Raw genomic sequence first — 23047 nt, 5'->3', positions numbered from 1 at the left:
TGGAATGACTAAAATAGTGACTTTTTTTCTGTCCCATAGAATGTCTGTGAATTGATCCTGATTCAAGAAAGTTTTCTAGTTCATAGATGCATTAATTTGCATTTACTTCATGACCTTGAATTGTGGATGAGGAATATTTACCTAGATTAGAAAAATGTCTTGTTTAGCGGAATGTAGTATTGCTGTGTGGGGGAAAAACAACTTTGTCAATTCACCCATCTCCCTTAAGAACTAAGTCAATAGCCACAACAATTTTTAAAGGAAAAACTTCACTTGTAGTAGCTCTTTCTCCAAATAAACTATTATTCACTGTACTTGGAGTCTAGATTAGATCTAATAATGTGTTTCTTTTAGCCTCTTCTTTTTTCCAGTTATGTTTTCATTCAGTTTTCCTCACTCTGGAGAACTTGGCTTTTTCTATTGCCAACTTAACATGCCTAGAAAATGATGTGTGGCACTGCAGACTTCTCTGTAGTGTTTATGGATGTAATCAAAATCCCAGAAAGAAACAGAACTATTTTTTTTTAAACAGAGAGAGCAGAGACGATCAAATATGCATGAAGGGAGAGGAGAAAGAGCAACAGGGATAGAAAAATATCAGCCACTGAAAATGAAAAGAAAATATAGGCTGAAATGAGCAATAACCAAAGCCAGGTTTTTTTTTTCAGTAATTGTATCCTGGAATACCAAATGGAAAACCCCAGCTTTGGCAGCAGTTGTTGTTAGCGACTGGGGAGCAGTTGAATAAAGTTCTACCCAACAGAGTGTCAGATGTCTTGGGTTTCACTCAACTGTCACAAACGCCACCCACACTGCAATAATTGCTGTCAATGCCTCAACAATGCCACTCTCATGATTGAACTAAAGCTCGAAGTGTCCGTTCCTGTTAACTGCACTCTGGGGCTAAGACGTGCCAAAGGAGTATTCAGACAGTGTTGATGTTCCCATGTAGGCACTGAACCCAGTGAAGGCAGACGTCTGGAATTAGTCTCTCCATCCTGCGGTCAGAGATAGTCTGGTGACAATTTCAGGAAAGTGCTGTGCGTGCTCTAAGAGAAATAAATCAGTGGCATTTTTGTATAGAGAAAACTGGATTATTTAAGTCAATGTTGTGTGTGTGTGTGTGTACACAAGTGTGAGTGATGGAATGGTTTGGCAGTCTGTTGAAGTGTATGGATCCCTTCTCAGAAGAATATTTTTAAATAATTGAAGGAAATGCTGAATTTCAGTCAATGGTCAGTCAAAATAAAGGTGCAATTATTTTCTCCCTCCATCTTATACCTCCTGGAATCAATCCATGGGAGAGCAGGGATCCCAGGTTAAGAATTCCTAGTTTAATTACTCAAAATAGGCCTGTATGTTTAGTTATGTTTGCTTATGAGAAACAGCTGGAATATTTTCTTCAAGGAGAATTTCAGTTTGCCTATAGGATTAGCAGCACACTTGCCTGCCGGTTCTAGCAGAAGTAGACATGTGTAATTAATTTGCCCATGGTGGGGACAAAGGAATTCTTAAATAGCTAGTCTGACAGAGGAGAATGGAAGTAGAAAGGAGAGGTATTCTAAGTTGAAAATAAAGGATCTCACATTTTAGCTTCTGGTCCAAATTCCCTTTGTAGGACAAGAGAAGTCATAGAGCCTAGGAAGGCATTGCCCTTTGCATCAGGTGCTGAGGTGGGATTAGAAGACAGTTCTCTCTGACTCACCATCAACAGTGGTTAAAAAAGGCCCATTTAGATATCTCAAGTGCATCTGGAGTTGATAAAAAAAATAATCATTGAGCTTTTATTAAAAATCTACTATGTGTAATGTCTGCAAATACAAAGAAAAAAATGAATCAGGCCCTGATAGGATTGTTTTCATTCCTCTTTGAGCTCTATTTCTGATTCTCCAAACTTTCTGTATCATATGCCCCATTAGAATCTTCTCCATCTCTCCCACCCTCCACCCTTTTCAACTTTCTTTTATGTGCTGTCTTCTCTCATTAGTATATAACCTCCTTGAAGTCAGGGACCTTCTTTCTGCTCTTAATTCTGTTACTGGGGCTTACAACATAGTAAGTACTTGTTGATTTGACCTGAAAGAGTCTACATTCTATTGGAACAAGCCAACATATATAAGTGTGTACATAATATATACTAAATAAATACATGGTAATTTGGAGAGAAGGAACTAGCAGGTGAGGGGTCCAGGAAAGAACGCAAGCAAAGATGACTCTCTAAGTGAGTTTTGAAGGGAATCAGGGATTCTGAGAGGCAGAAATGAGGAGGGAGTACATTCCAGGTTGGGGGAGGGGAAGTAGAGTTAGGTTAGGATTAGGATGAGAGTTATAGGTGGAGCATTTAAGGTTAGGGCTAGCACGAAGACATAAAGATGGCAAAGAAGTTTGGGGTTCTTTTTGCATCTGGCCTTATCTAAGTAGAGATGCTCTTCAGAGCAGTTAAAACCCAGACCAAATAAATCAAATAGTGGAGATAATCATAGAAAGCTTCTGACCATAAGAAACAATTTATCATATAACAAACATTGATTAGATATTTATAGACAAGACTTTATACTAGATCTGAGAACACAATGATGACAAATGACATTGTCCTTGGCTTAAAAGTCTCACCCTAATTTCATACAAAGGATAGGCTTAATAGATTAAAGTTCCAGACCTGGAGTCTGGAAGACTCATCTGAGTTCAAATTTAACTTACTGGCTGTGTGATGGTGGGTAAGTCCTTTAACCCTGTTTGCTTCAATTTCTTTATCTGTAAAATGAGCTGGAGAAGGAAATGGCAAACTACTCCAGAATCTTTGCCAAGAAAACCCCAAATGGGGGTCACAAAGTGTCATCGTGAGTGATGAAAATTACATTTTAATTTCAATAGAATTGGCCTCCCTAATATTCCTATTTTTAAAATTATTCATTTAAAATTATTCTGAGAAAGGGGTTCATAAACTTTATCAGATTGCTGGAGTACACGATATAAAAAAGCTTAAGAACACCTCTTGTCAGCTTCTTCCAAGAATTCTATTTCTCCATATTTTCCAAAACATGTTGGCATTCAAGATGCAATTATAATTATATTCATGTTTTTTGCTGTTTTGTTTTTGCTTTTTTCTTACACTTACTGTGAGCACTTCAAGATGAGGATACCAAGTGTTCTAGGAAATATTTCTTGATGCCTCTTGGCTCACCATATAGCAAATCCCATCAAGTTCTTTTTTGTTCTTTTGAAAAACTTTGAGCTACATATCCTTCTATTTATCTATAGCTTTTTGGTGTCTTCTGTTTTATATATAGAGCGTCACTGTGGATGCAATTTAGTTCCTCAGGAATCAGCTCTTCGTCCATTGGACAAAGACCTCAGGTTAAGAGGACAAACAGTTAAATTATCATTCGTAGAGGACCTCAGATTTTGTGATTCTTTATACCTTATCCTTTTTTCCCCCCTATGATTTCACCACTGTCACCTTAGAAGCAGACTAGGGCTAGTTTTAGAGGACTGAATCAAAACTTTTTTATACTTCATGATTTACCATGATCAAAATATTCCTGACCTGATTCACCAGACTTTAAGTGATAAGTCTTCATATTTGCCCAAGTTGATCTTTGGACAGTAGACACTATCTGTCATAATTTGTTTCCAACACTGTGCTTGGTCTACCTATCTTAGTGTCATATTTCTCCCAAGTCTTCCTTTAGTTTAAATAGTCCCAGTTACTTTAATTGATTGCCACATAATGTGATTTAAGCTCTTCCCTCCCTCCTCCCCCCAATGGTCATTTCACCCTTGCTTCATTCTGGGTGTCTATTGGCCTTATTTGAATGTGATATAAAGAAAAGAACATGATATCTTGGATATGGTTTGATGAACAGTGAAGAGTGGGGCACTCATCTGGTTTCAGATACGATATATTTATTAACCCAGATAGTGATCATATTAACTTTTGACAACTTGATTACACTGTTGATTCACACTGAGACTGTAATTCACTAAAATCCTTCTGTCTTGCCCCCTGAACGACTTCAGCCTTCCTTGGATGGAATGAGCATTTATCATTTTTCCATTTAGGTAATATTATGTAGCTATTCAACTACAACTTTAATAGTGCAAAGCAAGAATCTGTGATTTCCCTCAAGACTCAGGGTCCATGGAGCCATAGGAAGGGACCTCCGAGATCACCTCGCATAATGCCCCCCCCCCTTTTGTTTTACAGAGGAGGAAACTGAAGCCCAGAGAGGTTCAGTGAATTGCTGAAAATCACCCAGGGAGTAAGCATAAGAGGAAGGCTCTGCATCAGGTCCTCTGAATACAGAGGTAGATTTCAATTCATCTATGCCTTTGTGACTTCCTGTGGCTGAAAAATTCATTGACCCATAGCCAACCTGTCTGATTTTGCTGGTCCTTGTTTTTTCAGGCATAGAAAGCAGTTTGCCATGAGCCTTTCCAGGAAGAGCTTTGAACTAGGTAGGAAATGCTAATGCGTGGGGCAGCTAGGTGGTACAGTGGATAGAGAGCTGATCCTAGAGTCAGGAAGACCTGAGTTTAAATCTGGCCTCAGACATTTACTATCTGTATGATCCTGGACAAGTCTCTTTACTCTGTATGCCTCAGTTTCCTCGTCTGTAAAACAAGCTAGAGAAGGAAATGTGAACCACTCCAGTATCTTTGCCAAGAAAACGACAAATGGGGTCAAGAAGAGATAATCAGTACTGAAAAACCCATGAACCACCACAAGCTAAACGTTGAGCTCTACCTGCATGGCCTTTGAAAACTCAGGGTCATTTCCACCCCATGATTAGTACCAGAAGAGGATTTTTGTGTGTTGGTTCTATAATAAATAAAAAATAAATTAGACTTGCCTGGCCTAATCTAAAACTAGAGAGTAATTTCATGACGTGCTCAGCTTCTTTTCAGAAGTAGATGGTGGCCCGCATCTTAAATAAACAAATTCTACTCACTGCGCAGTGTTAGACTGCTGATAACATTGACTGACATTAGCTCCTTCATTATAAATAATTCCTGATATGATGTTCTGCCTGCAGAAGGAGCCCAATAGACATTGACCAACTGTGGGAGAGATGATGAATAGTACGTCCCTCAATAACATTTTTCTCAGGGGAAACTAGACAAAAATGCATCAACAAGTCATAAGAGGAAGCATGGTATGAAGGAAAGAATGCAGAGGTTGTTATTGTGTAGCTGTGCTTGGTTCTTCATGACCCCATTTAGGGTTTTCTTGGCAAAGATACTAGAGTGGTTTACCATTTCCTTCCCCAGCTCATTTTATGGGTGAGGAATCTGAGGCAAACAGGGTTAAGTGATTTGTCCAGGGTCACACAAGTAGTAAGTGTCTGAAGCCAGATTTGAGCTGAGGAAAGATGACTCTTCCTAACTTTAGGCGTGGAGCTCTATCTGCTGCACTACCTACTTGCTCAGAATCAGAGGACTTATATTTGAATCATAGCCATTATGCTTATTACCTATGTGACCTTAGATGAGTCACTTAACAAATATGGCCTCTAGTTTCCCCTGGAGTAAATGAGAGACTTGGATTAGATGACTTTTAAGTCCTCCTTGTTCTAAATCCATATTCCTGCGCCACTGTGATTTTAAAGTGGATGCAAATATATGCAAGAAAAATAAAGGCTATACTTTTCATCAATATTTAGACAACTCAATAACTTGGAATAGAGCCCTTGAGTGTGGTGTAATCCAAAAAATTTAACCACTCAGTTGTTAAAGTCTACTGACAATCTTATATCAATACCTTATTTTCAAAGTCCACTAGGAAACCATGCTTGAATGAATTGTAATATACATGATAATAGAAACAGTTGAGTGTACGGCTTACGCCATTTTATTAGTATGAATTGATGATTGACTGCTTCCAGTAAGCTCAAAGTATTTGATAACATGATTATCATAATTGCTTGGGGAAATATTTGGGGACAGAAGCAATGACAATATTTTACATAGGAAGAAACAAGAGGTAAAGTGAGCCTTTATGACCTGTCCTAAGTCACACAGACAATCTATGAAGGAAATAAAAGGAACACTTTCCACCCCAACGTGGTCACAAAATTCTTCTGGATTTTAGAAATCTGGATTTGATGGCTTGATAAAACGAAAAAGCCTCAGGATGAAAAAGAAATCAGGGAAGTTTGGACCAAAATAGAGTAAATTTAGCCTATGTTCATGATAAGAAAATGCTACATGTAATACTTATTTTGCCACACATTAAATTTTATATTTAATTTTTAGAGGAAAAATATCATAGACATTTCTGTTTTCTCACCAATCCCTGCATAGTTTGAAATATCCTGAATTATAATTGGGGTCATAGAAATACTAATTTAGTGTTCTTACTTTTAGGGATACTGAAACAATCAAAGCTGTTCAACTATGAAACATTTTATTCCTTGCCTCTTACCTTTATGGTCATTTTCTTCTCTCCTTAATTCAAGGCACTTTTTAAAAGATTTTGTGTTGCTGCCTTTCCACCTACCAAATATTCTGATGGAAATATCTAATTGCAATCATTTACAGTTTGTTGTTCATTCTTTTCAGTTGCGCCTGACTCTTCATGATGCCCATTTGGGATTTTCCTGGCAAAGATACTGGAGTGGTTTGCCATTTCCTTTTCTGGCTCATTTTACAGATGAGTAAATTGAGGGAAACAGGATTAAGTAACTTGCCCAGGGTCACATAGCTAGTAAGTGCCTGAAGTCACATTTGAACTCAAGAAGATGAGTTCAGGAGAACTCATCCTGACTTCAGGCCCAGTCCTCTATCCATTTTGCCTCCTAGATGCTGCCTATTTACAGTTTAGTGTGAACTATATGTTACCTTTGCTAGGGTTTTTCTCATCTAAATAATTGTGTGATGCAAAGCTTTCTCTCTCATATAAGGAAATTGAGTTACTAGTGAATAGGTGTATGAAGTAATTTTTGGCTAGGTTTTTTTTTTCCTCCTCTTGACTTCTGAAATCATATTTGATAGGCAGGTATATACTCTGAGTAACTCTAAAGCAAATTAGGTTCACCAATCAAGCTATTGCTTACCTCTGTGACCTGATTTTGACATTAGCATTATTGTTCACCTATATCCAAAACTAGGTAAGAAAATCCTTGAAAACTCAAAATGGTTTATGAATTGTGTAAGTGCTAACACTCAACTTTCCAAACAGTGATCACAGCAACCTTCCCCCATAGAGGTATGACTGGGACAGGAAGGCCATAGAATTTTCTTTTCCATGTAATTATAAGCAACTTTTAAAGATTGCACTCTCTTTGAATTACACCTTTACTTTTCTATTTTCAGTTTTTAGATAAAAGGGAAAGAAAGGAGCAGAGAATTTTTTTAAATAGAGAATAAAAGTAACCCAGCTCCAATGGGGGCCTGTAATCACCTCTCCTTAGGTACTGTTCATATTTTAATATGTCATGAAAAGGAAAGAAAATAAAAACACTTTGCTTTAAATTTCAGATAAGATTAGATCACAAAACATCCAAAAGATCTAAAGTACAGTACAAAGGTTTTAGAGATTTAAAAAAAAAATGTTAAGTCAAAGCACTGAGAAAATACATCCTGAAAAAGATCAGGAAACCCCTGTGGTAAAAAATGGAAAACTGTAGCGATTCTCTACATATGGGGGATTGTTTATCACTGATGATGTGTGAGTTATGATAAGTGAAATATAATTTAGCTGAGCTTCAAATAGGCTGGGAAGTCTTGGAGAGCACCGTCATGAATCCACATCCAGCTTCCCTCTCCACTATAGAGAAGTGAGCACACATCTAGGAAGTTCAATTACCTTCTCAGGCTGAAGTTGTCATACAAAGCATCCCTGCTCTGGTCTGCTTTATCTGTAACAACGTGAAACCCACCAAAGAACCACACAAGACACATAAAGAATAAATGCACATTACAGATGCTTACAGTTCCCTCCCTTTGTATATGCATGTCTCTCTCTCCCCTCTTCCCTCCCTTTCCTCTTCTCCCTTCTCTCTCTTCTTCACTTTCTTTTTCTTCTCTTTCCTCCTTTCTCCCTTTCGTTTTCCTTTCCCATCCTGTCACCAGAAAGCAAACAATAATACTGAACCACCACAGCTCCGCCATCTTCCCTTTGGCCCAGCTCCTAAGGACTCAGGCCTTGCCACACCCCTGTTGAGTACATCCACATCTTTCTATTCACCCTGCAATGAAACTCTTATGAGGAAGGCTGCCAACTTTGCCCAACTCTGCCTTACATAAATCCAAGTCAAGACAACACCCTCATGATGTCATTGGTCCTCTTTGAAAATGAAGGAGGAACAAAATACTCTTATATATGTTATTTCCCCCAACTGTAGAATGAGCTCTTTAAAAGCAGGGGCTATTTTGTTTTTTCTGTCTGTATGGTTAGTGTACATCATGGTACTTGGCACTTTTGTAACTCAATAGATGATTTTTTTTTTCATTTCTTCATTCATTCGTAAAGTTCTTTTCTTTAGTCTTTGCTGATCTCTGCTCCCAAAGTCTTCCAAACTCTGTATGGTAGCTGTTACCAAGGATCAGCTGCTTAGAACATTACATTAGTTCTTCTGCTCTGACCATCCTAAAATAATCCATCTGTTTTAGCCCTCATATGATTAGAAACTGCTTGGCCTCATCTCTCGTGGGCATCTCCGTTGTCTTACCATGCCCCAACCAATGCATTTCAGTAGCCAGCTGTTCTATGCAACTTCCATCCTCATTGCACCCCGCCCACTAGCTGAGTTATTTCCCATCAAATTTCACCTTTGATTGTGCTTATTTATATCATATGTCTTATAGCATACTACAAGTTCTGCAAGGGTAGGAACTGTTTAGTTTTTCATCTTTATAGCCCCAGCAGCTCTCACAGTGCCTTGTACATAGTAGGTGCTTATTATGGATTCTTAGGACTAGGGATCTAGAGATGGAAGGGACCTCAGAAAACGTTTAATTCAGACCCCTTCATTTTACAGCTTAAGAAAGTGAGGCCTAGGGAAGTTGAGTGACTTATTCAAGGTCAAAAAGCTAAATATTTACTAAATCTTAAATCTAGAGAAGATAGGAGGATATGCCTTTGCCCAAGTGGAAGTTTAGGGCACCAAACATTGTATTCACTGTCAGAAAATGGAGCCTCTTTGTTGGTTTTGTTTGTCTTTTTTGTGGCTCCTTCACTGGATGTGGGAGTATATCCAGAAATGACGAAAAACAAGAAATATGAATAAAATTTTTTTAAAAAGTTATTTTTTTAAGAATTCAATTGAGAACAAAGATGATTATGTGCTTTGGAGAGTATCATTTGTTTTTTTTTTTCCTTTCTGAAGCAGGCACACTAGTAGAAAGCTACAGATACATATATTTTTCTTTAATTGGCAACAATTGTACTTTATAATTGTCTTTTAAAGTCAATGAAAAAACCATCATTTGTGTGATCTAATTTCCAGTCCCCACTCTGCTACTAATCGGACTATGTCTTTAGGCCAACCCATTCTACTTTCTTATTCCTTGGTTTCTTTGCTTGTAAATGGAAAACCCCACACTTGTCACTTCCCTTTCCCCAGCTATTGGGAAGATTAATGGGATAATATGTATTAGGACTATTGAACCCATGGGAAGAGAGGGACTACATACACTCATCACATTTTGTCCTTATTTATTCTGATGCTGTAGGAAAATAATGCCCAATAGGTACAGCTGGACCTTGCACTAAGAGAGAGAAGTGACCAGTGGGTGGGGCTGGAAGCCTTAAGTCATTTATCTTTCACCTGTGAGAAGAGTTTGCATTCTTCAGTAACTTGCTTTTTCTTCAACCACCTGGAAAATGTGACCGCAGGTACTTTCTAATTTATTTTTTGAGGTTGTATTCTTATAGATATGTTTTCTTTCTTTCTCTGAAGTTCCTTGTAATTTCAGAGTTTCCTGACAGATCACAAGATTTATATTTCTCTTAGTAAAGCAGGTCTGGAAAAACTGTGAAGTTCTATTTTGGGTGGAAGGTAAGAAAGGGCAAACTGCAAGGGGCTAGCAATTACCTTGAGCTAAAGTTACTGAACTGAAATAACTGTATGTTAAATTCTTCTACCCAGAAATGGAGTCTGGGTACCAGGGATCTGCGGCAGCTAGGCAGCATAGTGTGCACATTATGAGACTTGGAATCAAGAATACCTGAGTACAGCTACTGCCTGAAACACCTAAGAGTTTTGTGTGATTCTGGAAAATAATTGCTAGTGTTAATAAGCATTTACGTAGCACTTTAACTTTTGCAAAGCATTATATGTACATATATGCATGTGCATATACACATGTATGCATGCATATATAATCTATGCACACATGTGTACATATATGCATGCACATGTATATATGTATATATTTTATGTGTCTATGTATATGTACGTGTGTATACATACACACATATAGAGGAAACTGAGACTGAGAGTTAACCCAAGGTCACACAACTAGTAAGTCTCTGAGTCAGAATTTGAACCCAAGTTTTCCTGAATCCAAGTTCAGCACTCTATATACTATGTCTCTTAGCTTCCTTGTCACTTAATAAGCCATTTGTCCTCTCAGGCTCAGTTTCCTCATTTGTAAAATGTGAATAATAACAGCACCTGCTTCACAGCGTTGTCGCATGATCAGATGAGATAATATATGTTAACAGTTTTGCAAACGATAAGATGCTATCTAAATGTGCTAGCATTTACATTTATATGTTAATTAATTTTGTGATAATGATCTATGTTATTAGTATTTCTTTAACAATAGCAGTTTATTTGGATTTAGAAATATTTACTGCCTAGATGAGAATGTGACATGTCAAGACTGATTTCTTTTAAAATCAGTGGGAAAGAAACCAAGATGGCATATTGGTTAGAGGGGAGGAACCCTAAGACAGCACCTGGAGACCCGAAGTGCCCTAGGCAAAGAGCATACTCTAGATCTGAGATTCTTAACTAAGGGGTCCATGGATCGATTTTAAGGAGTCATGAACTTGGAAGGCAAAAAACCAAAACAAAACAAATTAAAACTTTATCGCCATTAACTTCTAACTGAAATTTAGGGTTTCTTTCAATCACCAGATTGCCAGAGAGGTCCATGACACAAAGGTTAAGAACCTCATGGTCAAACAGCATGGGAGATCTGTCAATTTGTACAAGGGAGAATCGGTCAGCCCTAACATACTGAGCCTCAGTTTTATCATCTATAAAAGGGGGATAATAAATACCTGCCTTATTTACCTCATAAGGTTGTGGTAGGGATGAAATGAGATAACTTGCATTAACTTTTATAAACTACAAAGTTCCACGTTAACATAATTGATGTAAAAAAAAATGAAAATGTTCCACTCCACTGTTTTCCCAAAAAGAACCAGGTGTTTCTTGGGTGTTATTTCAGACATAAACTTTATAAACAAATTAATCTTCTCATTGAGTTGCTTTGATGTGAACAGTAATGCAATCCAGAGATATATCTGGTATTGAAAAACACATAGAGAAGGAGTAAGGCTTGTAAGATGACCAAAGGAAGTTCTATAGAATTTGAACCTTCTCCCTCTCTTGGCTTTTCCATCCATTTGGCTCCTCTGAGTGATTGTTGAGGGAAGAACTTTCTGTCTCAATCGCACTTCCTCCCCTTTCAGCAACAACAGCTAATCACTTGATTACCCTTTCCACTAGGATGATTTCCTACTGCACATGTAGGATATTTTTCTTTCACCAAGAGCCAGTGACTCAAATCCTTTCCTCTTCTTGCCTCAGCATCCTCTTCTTTCCACCTGTAAGTGCTTAATGTCTACTTGTAAGAAACAGGTAATAACTCTTCAGCTACTTCTGGCCTTAAGCCCCTGCTATTGTCAGTAGGACTTGAATGGAATTCCTGGCCCACCTGGAAGAAGAACACATTTGGTTCCTGAGAGTAACAAAGAAAATCTGAAACTCTGGCAGCATGGGGTGGAACCACATCTGGCACCTGGAAATTATCATTGACATCCCATTGTGAATCTAAGAAAGTACCTGGGACATGCAATCTACTAAACAAATATCACATCCAGAGAGATTTGTCTCTTAGTTGTCTTAGAATATATTTCAGCACAATGGAGATGCTGTAAGTTTGCAGGCTTATGAGTTAATATTAAAATTATGATCATGGTAATTCCTTACTTTGGGATATGCATTTTTATTATGTGTATATATACTTGGATGAATGAAGAATCATTTATTAAGTCCTTCCTAAGTTCTGGATGTAAGGGATGTTTGGTACGGGAAGTGACAGAAACAAGATTTGGCAAGTAATTGAATACGTGAAGTAAGGGAATATAAAGTTGTAAATTTGGGTGGCTGGGAAGATTGTGGTGTCTTTACTAGTACTTGCTAAATATGGAGGAGAGCTGGGTTTGGGGCTAAAGATAACGGACATATTAAGTCTGAGATGCCTAGTTTGATATATCTAATAGGCAGTTAGAGATATATGACCAGAGCTCAGGGGAGAGGGTAAGACAAGATATATAAGTTTAGGACCCATCTTCCCCAAGATGATATTTCAACCATCAACAACAATGAAACTCTACCACCAACAACATGTTGCATTGCTTAAAGTGAACCACCATGGTTGCAGTTTTTTGGATTAGCCGCGTTATAATGAGATGAGCAATGGATTTGGAGTCAGAAGACCTGTGTTCAAATCTTACCTTCTGTCTCACTGACTGACAAATCACTAAAGTTCTTTAGGGCTCAGTTGCATCAATCATAGAATCAGTTGGTTGGATGAGATGGCCTCTGTGGTCCCTAAAACTCTAAATCTGTGGTCTTGTGCTCCTATGAAATAAGGGGAGGCTGCATCTACTGATCATGACTTTAAGTTGTTCTTAATTGTTTGGAGGATTTTATTGTATTTTTTGTTTTATTTTGCTTATCAATGGTTAATTTTATCTAAAAGTTTTTATTTTTTGTTGCTTTTTATTTTGCTTGTCCTGTTTTCTTCTTCTTCATATCCTAAAATGCTTGTATCTGTTTTTAAGCTAAAATTTATCGATAAAAGAGTTCAGAAACAGAAAAGTAAAGCATGCAATTACACATAATGCTTAGCTCCAATTGTCAGCATTTTTCTTTTTTTAATTGTATTTATTTATTTATTTTTAGATTTTGACATTCAGTTCCACAAAATTTTGAGTTCCAATTTTTCTCCCCATCTTTCCCCTCCCCCCACTCCAAGATATCTTGCATTCTGATTACCCCTTCCCTCAATGTACCCCTCCTTCTATCACACCTCACCCTTCCCTTATCCCCATCTTCTCTCTTTTCTTGTAGGGCAAGATAAATTTCTATACCCCATTACCTGTGTTATTTCCCAGTTCTATACAATAATAATTCTCAACATTTGTTTCTAATACTTTGAATTCCAACTTCCCTTCCTTCCTCCCTCCCTACCCATTCCCACAGAGAAGGCAAGTAATTCAATACAGGCTATATATATGTCATTTTGCAAAATACTTCCATAATAATCATGTTGTGTAAGACTAACTGTATTGCCCTCTATTCTACCCTGTCCCCCTTTTTTTTATTCTCTCATTTGACCTTGTCCCTTCCCAAAAGTGTTTACTTCTAGTTACTCCCTTCTCCCATCTGCCCTCCCTTCTGTCATCCCCCTCACCCCACTTGTCTCTTCCTCCCCTACTTTCCTGTAGTGTAAGATAAATTTTCATGCCAAATTAAGTGAGCATGTTATTCCATCCTTAGGCCATATGTGAAGAGGGTAAGCTTCACTTTTCCCCTCTCACCTTCTCCCTTTTCTCCTCCATTGAACAAGATTTTTCTTATCTCTTTTATGAGTTATAGCCTGCCCCGTTCTATTTCTCCCTTTCTCCTCCCAGTATTTTCCTCCCTCACCCCTTAATTTTTTATGGATATCATCTCTTCTGATTCAACTCAAACTGTACTCTCTGTCTATGTGTGTGTGTGTGTATGTGTGTGTATGTAATCCCTCCACTTACCCAAATATTGAGAAAAGTCTCAAGAGTTACAAACATTATCTTTCCATGTAGGAATGTAAACAGTTCAGCTTTAGAAAGTCTTTTATGATTTTTCTTTCCTGTTTACCTTTTCATGCTTTTCTTGATTCTTGTGTTTGAAAGTCAAATTTTCTATACAGTTCTGGTCTTTTCATCATGAATACTTGAAAGTCCTCTATATCATTGAATGACCATTTATTCCCTTGAAGTATTATACTGGGTAGGTGATTCTTGTTTTTAATCCCAGTTTCTTTGACTTCTTGAATATCCTATTCCAAGCCCTTTGATCCCTTAATGTAGAAACTGCCAGATCCTGTGTTATCCTGATTGTATTTCCACAATACCCCAATTGTTTCTTTCTAGCTGCTTACAGCATTTTCTCCTTGACCTGGGAACTCTGAAATTTGGCTACCATAGGAATTTCTCTTTTTGGATCTCTTTCAGGAGGTGATTGCTGGATTCTTTCAGTATTTATTTTACTTTCTGGTTCTAGAATATCAGGGCAGTTTTCCTTGATAATTTCAAGGAAGATAATGTTTAGGCTCTTTTTTTGACCATGGCTTTCAGGTAGTCCCATAATTTGTAAATTTTCTCCTCTGGATCTATTTTCCAGGTCAGTTATTTTTCCAATGAGATGTTTCACATTATCTTCTATTTTTTCAAATGTTTGGTTTTGTTTTCTAACTTCTTGGTTTATCTCATAGTCACTAGTTTTCCTGAACACCACTCTCTCTTTTAAAGAACTATTTTGTTCAGTGAGCTTTGGAGCCTTCTTTTCCATTTAGCTAATTCTGCTTTTTAAAGCCTCCTTCTCCTCATTGGCTTTTTGGACCTCTTTTTCCAATTGAGTTAGCCTATTTTTAAAGGTGTTATTTTCATCAGCATTTTTTGGATTCATTCTCCTTTACCAGGCTGCTGACATGCTTTTCAAGCCCTTCTATGACCTGAGTCCATTTCGTATTCATTTTGGAGTTACTGGAGGTAGAGGCCTTGACTTCCTCTGATAGTATGCCTTGTTCTTCCTCATCCAAAAGGATGGAAGGAGACACCTGTTCACCAAGAAAGGAACCTTCTATGGTCTTATTTTTTCCCCCTTTTTTGGCATTTTCCCAGCCAATTACTTGACTTCTGCATCTTTTGTCAAGAAGAGAGTCCTAGTGCTCCTCCTCTCCTCAGTACCATGCTCAAGGCTGAGATTCAGATCAGCTGCTCAACTGCCCCAGGGGCTTTGGGTGGGGGCAGAGCCACCACTGAGGGCTGAGGTTCAGATCAGCTGCTCAATTTTGCCAGAGGCTTTAAGCTGAGCTGCATGGACAATGGATCTAGGCTGCTTCTCCATAGCTGCCCTTGGCCCACTTCTGTTGCTGCCTGGAGTCAGTACTAGGGGAACTCCTTTCCCCTCTCTCCCAGCTGAGAAAGTCCTCCCACTCTGGCCTTTGGAGCTTTCTTTGTTGCTTGTGGGTTGAGATATCTGGACCCTCCCCACTGGAAATTCTGCCCCAAAGGTCTGTTCAGGTCCTGTTCTTCCCAGTGTTGAGTGCAGCCAGGTCTGGGCTCTGTTCCACTCAGCGTCCTGTGAGATAGACCTTTCCTGTCAGCCTTCCAGGTTACCTTTGACTGGAAACCTCTTTCACTCTGTTGTTCTGTGGCTTCTGCTCCTCTAAAATTTGTTAAGAGTCATTTTTTACAGGTATTTTGTGGGCTGTGGGGGAAGCGCTGGAGTATATGCCTCTTTCTACACTGCCATCTTGGCTCTGCCCCCCATATTTTTCTTATATTTCCTTATATTCAGTCAGAATCTATCCTGTTGCAACTTTATTTCTGTGCCTTGGGACCTGGCAGAACAGGTTTTAGTTGTCTCTTCTACAGGTCAGGATGATCAGACCCTGATGATGCTGAGACCCATGACTTCTCTGTAAAAAGCAGTTACAACTGATGTTTGGGATACCATACCCAATCTGTTTCTTAGGATAATCGGTCAAGTCAACAAGCATTTATTTATTTATTTATGCCCCAGACACTGTGATAAGTGCTTGGAATACAAGCAAAAAGATAGACCCTTAAGAATATTACATTCTCATTGGGAGAAGGGGAACACAACTCTCAAAAAGAAAAAGAAAAGTAGGTGTGGGGGAGAGAAAATACAAGTTTAGGAAGTGCGAGAGTGGAGGCCAGAAAGGAATGATGAAGAGAAAATGGCTGACTTGGTCCCTTCTTTAAGATGGAGGTTACAAGAGGAATTGACCAGTCAAACAAAGGAGTTACAGAGGAGGAAAAATCTTTTGGGGTGAAATGGCTTCTGGGGAATGGTAGAGAAATATTGCTGTTACTGTAAAAAAAAGAGAAAGAAACTTAGGGAGTCAGGAGTGGAGGCCAGAGAGCAATTTGGTATGCTTTTGGTTGCTTCAGAGAAGCTGTTAAATTTTAATGATTCATTTCTGGATGGGAAAAAATTCCAGATGTGTTTTATGGAAAAACTCAGCCAAGATATGACTATAGTCTCTCTCTCCCTCAAACAAGTAACCATCCCAGCATCTAAAGGGAAAAAGGGAAATGAGCAAACAAACATCTCTGGACAGATGACGTGTTGCCAAGCGTTTATTCCCTTAACTTAAATGTGAATAATGGTTCTAATAAAAAGATCCGGGCAATTCAAGCAGTCAGATTCAGACTTCGTAGACAATATTTTATTTCACTAGGCTGCAGTCATATCCAGGTAATCTGATAATATCATGTGTGCATATTGTGTCCTTAGGAATGGACAAACAGGAACCCTCCCATGCTATTTGTTGTACTGAAAGCTGAGTGGCGAGCATGTGAATATCTCAGCAAGAGACGGGGAATTAAAAAAGCATATTAGAGTGGAACTGTGTTTATTTGATCTCATAATTAACATTAGGTATAACTGCCACAGCTATGATTAGAATGTATAATCTCAAGTCCCATTAAATCTTGTACTCCCCATCTCAGTAGGCTCTTGGCATCAACTAATTAACACAAAGGTCATTGTTCTCATTTTTAGAATACCAACAGATTGTTGAAACAGCATAGCCCTGATTATGCTGATAGATCTAGAAAGATGCAGTATGAACAAGGCCTTCCGATCCACTATAGGTTTGAGCTTGTTCTAAGCACTCACTCTCCTTGGTTTTATGAAAGAGAAAATGGGGGAAACCAAACAAAACTACTCTGAACAGAGGATGGGCTGGTAGACGTTGACTCCTTTAGCATTAAAGTGAATAATGGTTCCAGATAAAAGAGATGAGGGTAATTTTTGGACACAGTCAACAGATGACATTGCCCTGAGAAGTTCTCTGCAAGTAGGTGATCCAGCATGCAGGTTGCTGAAAAAGAGACCCACAGCTGGAGCTCTTTCTCAGGAGACAAAAGGGATGGGTGGAACAGGGCAATACTTTGGAGCTAAAGGAGGATGTATCACAGGACTATTTCATACATGAAATGAAATCAACATGCTTAGTGAGTTCCAGTTTTAAATTTTTCATTGTGACCATGAGAATAAACAAAAGTTATTTCTAATAGTACAATAAATAAAAATGTCGACTTCCATTTTTACTTCATCCTCTTGCGACTTGGTCTATGTATAACTTTCTTAATTAGTTCTGATTGATCATATTTTGCTTGCTTCTTTAGGCCCAGGGTTTTAAAATGCCACCCAAATAATTAAGTTTCAAATGTCAACAAGATAACTTTATAAAAGCCAATGGTTCCATGGGGCAGTCACAAATACCAAAGACCCTAATGAGATCTTTGGACACTGCAGTTGAAACCTGCTTCTTCTCCAAAAGTCAGATATGTCGGTTAATTCTTTTATAAAGAATTTAGTTTATAGTTTAGTTTTCTCTAAGCAAAGATTTAAGAACAGAATATCAAATCTATTGTGCTACCTTAAATCACCCCTGCACACACATTTTTAAAATTATCTTGATGCAAATGTACTATTTAAAGCAGGAAACAAATTAAAAATGTATATTACATGTAGTAACCATGTATAGAATGTTTTAAAAAAATGCCACTATTGTTTTTGGGTGTCTCTCATTTGAGGCAAGGAAGGAAAGAAGCATTTAAATGCCTCCTACATTCCAGACACTGTGCTGTGTTTTACAAGTATTATCACATTTGATCCTTGCAACAAATTTGGGAGATAGGTACTGTTACAGATGAGTAAACTGAGGCAGAAAAAGGTTAAGTAGCTTGGCCAGGCTCATATGGCTAGTAATTGTGTAAAGTCAGGTTTGAATCTACCTCCCTGAATCATCACAGAGTTTATTGTACCTTCTAGCTGCCTCATCAGTATTCATGGAGTGCCCCCTCAATATTTAAAGTATCTAACTCTCTGAAAAGTGTTATAATAGCAAGAGGACTAGTCATGGAATCAGGAAAAGTTAGGTTTGAGTCCTACCTTTGATACATTATGGCTGTGTGATATTGGACAAATCAATAGAATATTCAGTCTCCAGGAGGGCAACCCACTAACCTGCCATTTAATGACTCACTAGCATTCTTGGAAGAAATTTTCACACTCCAATCAGCTATCATAATGAAATCATAACTGGGGGGATTTTCTACACCAGCAGTCCTGAACACTCAAGAAATAACCTCTTCACCAACACCCCTATCCAAAAAATATTCTCTAACCCATACATATCCATGATGGTTCTTTGTTGGTACTTGAATTTATGAAAAAAAACAAAACAAAACAAAACCTGAATTCCAAATCTTGATCCCTTCTCTTCCAATTTTCTGTCTTTCTTATCTCCCTGCCCTATCGTCCAATTGAATTTGCAGCAAATAGTGCTGTGGCTTGTCTAAGAAACCTGTTCAGGATAAATGTCTGTTTTCTGTGAAATTGTTAGAATGCATATTGTCCTTTCCCTTTCCCTTTAATTCCAATTAGGAGAATATAAGTGCCTCCATTAGGATGTAAACTCCATGAGGCACATACTGGACTATGTTGCTTTTGCCTGCGTATCCTCAAATGTCTGGTATTTAGCAGGATGTATTTGTGGAATGGAATCACTTTTAATTAAGCTCTTTGAAGAAGAAACAAGAGGAAGAAAAAGAGAGAAGCCTCAGTTGTCTTAAACTTTGTTCTTCTCTAGGTTAGTGCCTGAATGCTCATGATCCCTTTCAGAGGGGTCACAGGCTGATCCTGGAGTTTTCCTCCTCAGACAATATCCAAGGGCATGTATCACTGAGGAAACCTTTCCATTTCATTCCATCCAGGTTAATTCCAGCAACTCCTGATTGTGCCAACACATATCAAGAGGTGTTCATTTTCATCTGATTTTCCTTATAATAGCTTATTAAAAAAAAAAAAGTCAGGCATTGAATTAGAGGCTGTCATAGATATGAGTGTTATCTTCAGAAACTGCTATGATTTTTTTATTTCCCTATATTTCAGCCAATCAATCAAAACTGTAGAAATAGTAAGGACCTCATAGGTCTTAGGATCACGTGATTTAGAGATGTAGGAAAGTTTTGAGTTTATCTAGTTTAATCTCAATTAGTGAGAATGACTGTGTCTCCTCCAAGGAGGCTAGTAAATGGCAGAGCTTGGAATTCAAAGTTAAGCCCTCTGACACCAAATCCTATGAGCTTTTTTCACCTAGATCATGTTTCCTTCCATTTAGGATGGATAGTTGGTGCAGTAGAGAGCTGGCCCCAGAGTCAGGCAGATCCAGCCTCAGACACTTACACCCTGTGACCCTAGGTGAGTCATTTCATCCTGTTTGCCTTAGTTTCCTCATTTGTAAAATGAACTGGAGAAGGAAATGAAAGCCACTCCAGTATCTTTGCCAAGAAAACCCCAAATAGCATCACAAAGAGTCAGGCATGGCTGAAATGCCTGAACAACAACCTGCCATTAAAGTCAGTCTTTATACAAATTATGAATTTTATTTACAGTATCCCCAACAAATAATTAATGAGTTTCTATTTGAAAGACCTCAAGTGACAAAGAATTCATTACTCTACTGAGATAGCACATTCCATTTTGGGGGTAACTGCAATTTTTAGAAAATTCTTTCTTATGTTTAAATAAAATCAACCTTTCAGTTATTTCCAGCTGTTGCTTGTTCCTCTGGGGTCCCTAGAACAAATGTAATACCTCTGAGCCATACCTTTCCCAGGCTAAACATCCCTCGTTCATTCAACTGACACTTTTAGGACGTGGTTTCGCCTTCTTTCCCCTGTCTTGTTCCTCTTCTCTCAATCCATTCCACCTTGCCAGGACCCTTCTAAAATAAATTTCTCAGGGCAAAAAGGAGATTTTGTAATCCATAAGGAAATCACAATTTTTTTGAAGTTTGTTAGTTTGGGGGGTCAGATATATAACCTTATGTCACTGGATGCTGTGTTTGCTCTTGGATCCAGAATTTTCTTTCCCTTTCCTTACCTTCCTGAGATCTACCTATTTAAACATTTTACTTTTGCAATGGAAGATTTAGAGTGATTCACAGAAGAGATTCGTATACTTGCCTAATGTTTCCTAAATAATCATATTATGCAAATATGCCGCAGTCTCATTATTTTACCTTGGATTTTCTCAGTGAAGACTATAACTATAGTACAAAGTAGCAATTGACATCTAGCTCTGTTATATATTTAAATGAGATGCCATAGGTGAGGTACTATATAAATGTTAGCTAATATAATTATTATGATACACCTGAGTTTTCTTTTAAAGCATACCCATAAAAGCTTCTCATTTTGGAGCAAGGTGTATTTCTCTCAGTAACCTTGATTTTTTTTCCAGTGAATCCAATTTGCTCATTTTGTTTAATATTTTCTAAAAATGAACAGCAACTATAATTAGATGGTTCCCTCTTTATAAACTCTTAAAGAATTTTTTCAATATTCTTCCATTAATTTTTAATACCATGTAAGGAGAGCTAGCAAACACATCCCAAACACTACGCTGAAGTGCTGCCTCTTTCTCCTTGTAGATCTTCAAGTGGGCTGGACATCTGCTTGTCCTGTATGTTATAATGGAGACTCCTTTTGTTTATGAGTTATACTAGATGACCACTGAGGTCCATTCCAACTCTCAAATGTAGCAATTCTGTCATTCTGTGATTGATCAGGCTTCATTGTAGACTTCAGGGGTTCTTAATCTGGAGTACTTGAACTTTTAAAATAACCATTCTGATAGCTACTTCAATATATGGTTTCCTTTGTGATGCCATAAATTTTGTTTTATGCATTTTAAAAGAAACACTGTTATGAGAAAGGATTTCTAGGCTTTATTGTATTGCCAGAAGGGCCCATAGCATATAAAGTGTTAAGAACTTGGGTCCTACATTTGGATTCCCCATTGATATGGCCCTTCATTTTTGTCATTGATGTGTGGACATCCTCTGGCCTTGACAGCTGTAGATGATAATTGTAGATTGATGACTACTGGGAACTGGACCTTTACATCCAAGGATTTCCTTTAGGGAACCATACCCATGGAGAAATTGAAGTTAGAAGAGGAGGACAAAGCTCAGAAGTTCCCTGGAGCTATAACTGAAGAACATAATTGTCTTGGCTTTTCACCCAGACAGATCTTTGGCTAAATACTTCTGTTTCCTTAGAATTTCAGTGTTTAAAAGTTTTTGCTTTGCAACAAGCCATCCTTATAAACAGATAATACCAAGGGTACAAGTATCATTTTCTCTTTATAATAGCTTGGAGATATCGTGTGACATGCCCACAGACAGAGGTGTTAAATGTCAGAACCAGTCTTCTTGACTACAATACTACTGCACCGTGGCATCCTATAAACAGAAGAAAACACAGTTGGTGAGATAATTGAGAATCCTTGTGTCCCTAGGAATTTAATATTAGAGAGCACTGGCCCTTCTTGTAACTTGTATTTGATAGTTCTTCAAGTTGAAGTTTGAATTAGGAGGCATCTGGTATTGCAGTGGATGGAGCGCTGGGCCTGGAGTCAGGAAGACCTGAGTTCAGACATTTGGTCTCAGACATTTGCTAGCTGCGTGTCCCTGGGCAAGTCACTTTACCTGTGACTGACTCAGTTTCCTCAAATGTGAAGTGTTGTTGTGAAGATCAAATGAGATAATATTTGTATAGAAAATAATTGTACTTGGTAGTACATATACATGGCTATTCCCTTCCTTTCATTGCCATGTCATCAATATACCCTTACTGAATATCCTTATGTGGAAGTTGAGAAGCTGTCTTTTGCTATGGTAGATATAACAGGGCCAACAATAATTTAATCTGCAATATTTTCCATTTTGTCTGATCTCTGAAGTTCTATTATTTGCTTATTATGTGTAAGGGTATGCTTTTGCTGCTTAGAATTTTTAACCACCAGCATGATCCTTATCTCTTGGGAAGGTGAATGAACTAAAATTGATCACTATAGAATAAATGTTTATATATGTATATACACATGTATACACACACATACATTAGCTATACTATTAAATAGGGCCTTATGTCTTTGTTAGAATATTTGGGTTTGTGAAGTTTATTCTTTCTTCTCTATAAATCTGAGTTACCATTTTATATGTAGGGGAGGATTGGAAGAAGGTTGGGTAGGGCACATGAATCTTTATTAGGCCTTTGATCTCTAAACTGAAAGGGTGAACAAAGGTAATTCTCCCTGTCATTACAAGATAATTGGCTTATGTCGCATAGTTGTTAATTGTCATTTGCTTTTTAATTTTTTTTGAACAAAAAGAGAATGCCCGTACACATAGTGAAACAGAAAGAGATGATTCTATATGGGGTCATGAACCATACTTTAATACAAACTATTTAATATATATAATATACATATAATTATATGTATAATTATATGTATATTTAATATATATGTAAGAAGTTTTAGACATGATTTTTGAAAGCATCCTGCTTGTGCCTCCTTCTGAACTTCTCTTCTGTGCTTTTAAAAAAAATGTTACGATGACCCTTGAACCCTTTATCTTTTGGCATTGCTATCGATAACCTTCCTTTCTCCCTCCTCAATTAAAAACCAAGAGAAAGTTATAAAAGCTTTGTAAC

General features: G+C 37.8%; 1 long non-coding RNA gene across 1 annotated transcript in view; it reads left to right on the top strand.

The window, feature by feature from the left end:
- LOC140512873 (uncharacterized) overlaps window positions 1-22765 on the top strand; it is a 39907-nt gene extending 17142 nt beyond the window's left edge. The window contains exons 2-4 of the long non-coding RNA XR_011969957.1: window positions 9676-9838; window positions 19666-19745; window positions 21703-22765. This is a non-coding gene — a long non-coding RNA (uncharacterized lncRNA). The remainder of the gene's footprint in view (window positions 1-9675; window positions 9839-19665; window positions 19746-21702) is intronic.
- The last annotated feature ends 282 nt before the right edge of the window (window positions 22766-23047 follow it).

The sequence above is a fragment of the Notamacropus eugenii genome, chromosome 6 (genome assembly GCF_028372415.1).
Source record: "Notamacropus eugenii isolate mMacEug1 chromosome 6, mMacEug1.pri_v2, whole genome shotgun sequence".
Lineage (NCBI taxonomy): Eukaryota > Metazoa > Chordata > Mammalia > Diprotodontia > Macropodidae > Notamacropus > Notamacropus eugenii.
Note: the sequence above shows the minus strand (reverse complement) of the source record. Positions and strands in the feature narration are given on the sequence as shown.